Source organism: Amblyomma americanum, chromosome 3 (assembly GCF_052857255.1).
Source record: "Amblyomma americanum isolate KBUSLIRL-KWMA chromosome 3, ASM5285725v1, whole genome shotgun sequence".
Lineage (NCBI taxonomy): Eukaryota > Metazoa > Arthropoda > Arachnida > Ixodida > Ixodidae > Amblyomma > Amblyomma americanum.
In genome coordinates, this window is record NC_135499.1 from 127,401,366 (window position 1) to 127,407,424 (window position 6,059).

The window sequence follows — 6,059 nt, forward strand, 5'->3', positions numbered from 1 at the left end:
ACAATCTTGGATGGTTATGAACCTTCTTTAACCTTCACGTCAGGATGAGTGAGAACAGTATTCTGTTTGCAACAGGGGAGGGATTTATGAATAACTATTGGAGAGAGTGATCCCCTATACACAATGCATTTTTCTTTTTAAACTTTAGTTGAACAAAAGAAAGAGTGCCAAATGTCATTCTTCCAACAGAAAATTTCCCTCACAGAGGAGAAGAAGCAGTTGCCCCCACCCCCTTTTACCATAAATCTGCATTCAGAAATACACCTGTAGAAGACCGCAAGCAAACGCCAGCTCGACATCTAACTGGAATGATTGTACTGCAGAGCTCCACCCTACCAAGTAAAAAAAAAAAACATTGGAACCAAATGGACATTCCAGTTGGTTCTAGTTGTTTCTAGCCACCCGCCTAATTGGACCCAACAGGACCTACCAATTGGGCCCAATAAGCCAGGCAGTTATTTCACAGAAAATATTCACAAAACATACCTCCCAATTAAGTTGCGCAAAATTCGGAGCGTGAGAAATATTTCTACAACATAAGATATTATTAATGCACAAAAGAAAAACTGATTTGTGAGGACTACAGGAGCTATGGCATTGAAATTCACATGCTTTGACAGAAATCAAGGCCAACAGGCATGATGCGTTCATCACACACAAGGAACATTATAGATTCAGGCACTATAGTAGCTCAGTCTTGGCCAAAGTCTTCAGGCCAAAGGCTTTTTGCTTCAGCCACATAACAGAGCCATTAACACACTATTAAAGACCGAATGACCTTGCAATGCTAGCAGAGGGTTTCTTCTTGCGATAGAGAAGGTTCCTGCTTCACTTGTGTTTTGACTAATCCGCTACACGGAGCATTCTAGGAAAATTCATTTCGATGCAGCTGAACGCTATGGCCTTAAGACTTTCGACCAAGACTGTACATCCAGAGAACACACTTCTGCTCCAACTTATGTACCCCATTTATAAGGCTCTCATGATGGGGCCAGTGGCACCTGCACACTGAGCGCAGTTATTTAATTTAATGTTGAATGCAGTGATGGCTAAGATGATGATACAATTTAGTAGGTTAAGCTGCTGATAGCTCTTTTATAAGAACCATATTAGTACTTCCTTGTGTGTCACGTATGCAAACATTCATATGGATACATTGGGTGCAGTTGGGCAGACCAATTGGATGCAACTAATGAGACCAATTGGGCTCACCAACTGGAAACCCAGTTTGAAACATGATTTGGCCCAACTGGAACCAGTTGGAAATCCAACTGGCTCCAACGTTTTTTTTGTTTTTTTTTTTACTGGAATACCTCAGCTGTTGCAGTGAAAGAAAGCTTGCGCAGTTAAAGTAACATGCAAAGGTCAGTAAGACATAACATGGAGCTGGAAATACTGAGAGTTCCGGTGGGAGCACAATTCAGCAAAAAAAAAACTAAGAAACTTCCAAAGAAAAAAAAAAGCTCCAGTGCAATACATGGCAAACTTTTTCCTTTGTGCAACGCATGCTTTACTACTCGTTTGTGGTATGCAAGAGCGCATGACGACGAGCGCTCAAGCATGTTTATTGCTAGCCGCGCTGCAAGAACCGACCATCGTTGGGCCGCTGCAATGGGCCAAATGCCGCACCCAGTCTCGTTACCCAAGCGGGGAAGCATGCTTCCCCGCTCTGAAGATACATGAAGATACAACGTTCAGGCCACCGGTCGTGGCTTTATGTGGTGGAAGTGCAGCACAGCCAATTCTCGCAAAGGACCGAATTCCCTGTATTGTTATTTCTGTTCACGAAATAATGAAAAAAAAACGGTTCTTCCCCAATTACATAGACATCGGAAAAGGACCCTGCAAAACCCTTAAGTACACTTTCCGGTGTGGCACCGCCCTTCCTTGAGGCATAAATTAGTCGGGCTCTGAGAGACAAATTCGTAAACGAACCCACCCCATCATTAGGTCCCGTGCTAATAATCAACACCTGAGCACACGGACTCAGGACCGGGGGGCGGGGGGGGGGGGGGGGGTGGGGGGGGGGGGGGTTGCGGAGGCCGCGTTTGATTGGGGTTACAAAGTTGAACCATTTTAACTTTCGTTGGCGACGCCGAGTTCACCACGCATTCGTGTTGAGACCACTCCATCGCATATGGCAGGTGTGAAAATTGATACGATGCAAACACAGATTATCACTCGGGTTCATTAAGCATGCGCCAAATGCCTGGAAGCAGAGCGGTAAGTCAAGCAATAACTGCGGCTTATACGCGGATCAGGAAAACGGGAAAATACGGCGAAGTACGACTTGAACGAACATCCAAAGAACGAACTTTCAGCTTAACGAACTCTTGAAAAATCCCCCGCCTAAAAACACCACTGCCCCGAATGCAAACCAGCTTCGGTTAAGAAAGATCAGCAAATCGAAACTTTCAGTACAGCCAACATTTCAGTAAGTACTAAATAAAGCACTGCCTCCGGGTCAGAATGCAGCATCGTTTCGGGGAATGTGCGGCAATTCTCGTAACGAAACTGCAGTTAGACACTGCAAATTCCGGAACTATGCCTGCAGCGATTTCAATTCCGAATTCTGACAGCGCCATTTTCGCTTGTGAAACTGCGGGATGCCATATTAACGTCAACTATGCCATATCTAGCCCGGCTACGTAGTTCGCTATAGTGCACTTGTTTTAGGGCACAGTTAGGAAGGTTAATTGCTGTCATAGATTCAGCCAGGGAGCAATCGCCTTTAAAAGAGCCAATAAACATAGCAGACGATAACTGAAATGGTTGAAGATGACAAGGCATGTTTAGTTCACCAAAGACTAACCGGCCAACGGACTGCGCCCGATGGTGCGCAGGCAGCCAGCAAAGTGCGCGCTCCTACTAGTTTCAAGACATCACATGATACGACACCGAGGTGCTAATCGACGCGGAGAACTGCGCACGAACAAACAGCGGCATGACGTGAAGACTAAGCCACAATAGAGGTCGACTCGAAACTCAAACCTTCCAAGCCGTGACGGACACCACGAACGGGTAGCCCAGTTAACATCACAGCCACCGACGCGACAGCCGCCCGTACGCTTCGGGAGAGCGCTCGCCGCAGCGAACACCGAAGAGCATTGCGGAATAGCGCGTGAGAAAGGGCATTTCGCCATCCAAGCGCGCTACATTGAAGAAAGAAGGCGGTATATACGCGATAACGCTCCCACCACGGCTCGAAGACGTCGCATTGGTATCATCAATATTCTTGATGAATTAAAAGACTAGCGCATATAACAGAGACACAGACAAAGAAGTAGACAGGACGGGCGCTACTACTTCTTTGTCTGTGTCTCTGTTATATGCGCTAGTCTTTTAATTCATGATGAAACACCAACTAGCCCAGCTTTCCGCCTTGATCATCAATATTCCTTTGCAATTTTGCACTTGGATGTTTATTCCTGCTCGCCGTGAAAATATTATAGAGAACAAAAATGTGCAAGCACGGACGTGGAAAGCATTTCGACAACTGGCGTACCAAAGCTCCCAATGGCGTAAAATGGTCCGCTTTTAAAGAGCACAGCAGCGGGTCACGAGCGCCACTCGAGCCTATATATGCGAAGCGGCAGATGCGGGTGACACCTCGTCTTCACTCCTGCCCAGTGATGGCTGGGCAGTGACGTCACTACAAGCCAGTCGTCAAGAGCGCAAAAAAGAGAACGGAACCAAGACGAAGTGGTTATATTGCACAGCCCCAGATCGGGCCGGCTCCGAATTACTCCTGCCCAGACTCGCAAACTGATCAACGGGCGAGCCACGACTGCACGGCCCCGCGGGCAAGCAAGTATACGTCGGCGTCCACAAAACGCGCGACATGATGACCAGCGCGCCAGAAAACTTCCCACAAACAGCTGTGTGCGCCAAGAAGCGGCGACCATAAACCGTGCCCATGCACGTCGCCGCTGAACATGACGCGAACAGTGCGCGCGCGATGCCACATTCGTAAACACTGGCCGATGGATGGGAAGCCCGACCTTCGCGACGGCGACGCGACCCCTCCTTCGTTCTTTTTATGGAAGCTGGGCGTCAGCAACCTGTTCGCTCTGCGTCAAAGCGACGCAAGCGAGTACAAGGTGGGAATAAGAAGCTGCCGCAAGGGGAAGGCGAGAGAGAGAGAGAGAGAGTCGAGAAGAGGAGAGGAGAAAATAAAAAAGCGAAGGCAGGAGAGCTGGGGCGGAAGGCACCGAATGAACGACTTTTCCGCGTAGCGGCCGACGAGCACTTTATTCGCGCGCGCAACGTCTTCATTCGTTCGTGCTTTTTACAGGATGGCCAAGGGTGGACACCACAGTGCGAACGGGAAAGAATGTCCGTGCGCACAGACGCCCTTCGCGGTGAGCCTATTGGACGAAAGCAAAAAACAACGCTTGCGACGTACATTTATATCTATTTGAGGCAGAAGTTACCGGAGGGAGCCTAATGCAATGTCGCAATATACCGCCTCGGCGCGCATGCGCTCTCGATGTACTTTTTTTTTATTTATTTACTCCTGCAGCTGGTGTATTTACTCCGGTAGCTGGTGGCGCGTGCACTAGGTGCGCCTGCCCCGCCGTTACGTCAACGAGGACGCTTGCTATATATATATATATCCTTACACGTGCAATACAGAGCGCAAAACGTTAACGTAAGCAGATTTCCGCGCGGACTTACACCATTCATTAGCGCGTGAAGGTTAATTGAACGCACGACTAAAATAACCCGCAAAGGCAGGCAAGGAAAGAGTGGGACTGAGAGCGCAGAAACACGCGGAATTTACTGGTCTTTCCAAACTAAACTCAGATAAATAAAAACAAAACTGAGTGAAAACAAAAACACCTATATAGGGAAAAATGACCCCCTGACGAACAGGAAAAGTCACCGAACCTCGAGAGAATTCAAGGAACGAAAACGGATTATGGGGATTATGGCCTCCAGGATTAAAAGTTTCCCCGCGTGAAAAGGAAAATGGCAGAAGGAAAGGGGGGGGGGGGGGGTTTAAAAGGCTGGCGTCAAATTTTACTTAACGACGCTTGGGGCTGCACTGGCTAATGCAAGGGAGAAATGCGCATTTATATGCGCGCGCACTCTACACATGCAATTAATGTACCGCTGTATATTGCGCACACGTGCGCTCCCAAGTTATGCGGGACACTAAATGTTTACTCTTTTCCCCCTTTTTTATTCTCTCCCTCTCTTTCTCCACTATTTGCATCATTCGTTGCTGCAGCGTACAGTGCCCGCACTGTGTGTCCGTGGAAGCGCGGAACATGTTGATAAAAAATGCCACTTACGCGAATCAAAACAACCAACAGTCACTGCATGACGCCCGTGCGCAGCGCCATGCAATACTTGCCAATCGCGGCGCGATATGACTGAAATTGCTCGGCATTAGCCCTGGTGCTTAAGTCTTAACGTCAACCGGCAAGAAAAAAGTTAAAAAAAAACTCAGATACACACACGTAAGTGCATACGAATTGCCACTACCGTTACCATTCGTACTCCGCGCACGAACGCAGAAAAGCAGGAGGGAAGGAAAACCCGAAGACAGACGGGTACGCAGCCGAAGGTTTTCTGGAAACAAACGCGCACGCAGTTCTTTATATAACGCGGCTTTGCCATTCCTGCGTGCACGTATGGCTTCCCAATTCTATAGGCAGCCACTCGGTCGTTGCGTCAACGGGTATTAAGCATTCCACAAGAAAAGATTTAATTTTTTTTTTTTCCTGCCCGCAACTTCGGTAAGGCACAGCGCGTGACGCAACCACGGCGCCAAAGTAGCAAGAAATAGCGCCGGAATGATACTGACGGCCCAGACGGAAAATAACACAGTTGCAATAATAAAGAAAATGAACGCGCAAAATAAACATATTGGGCACCGTCGATGAGGAATCAAAGGCAACTGGAGCAACAAGCCGTACAAACGACAGAGGAGACTTACCGGAGAAACGGAGTATACCATTCGAAAAATGAAATGAAGTACATCCTTATCACGCAGGTAAAAAAAAAAAAAAGCAGCGGAAAGGGATGAATGTCGCAAATGGAAAAAATAAAGA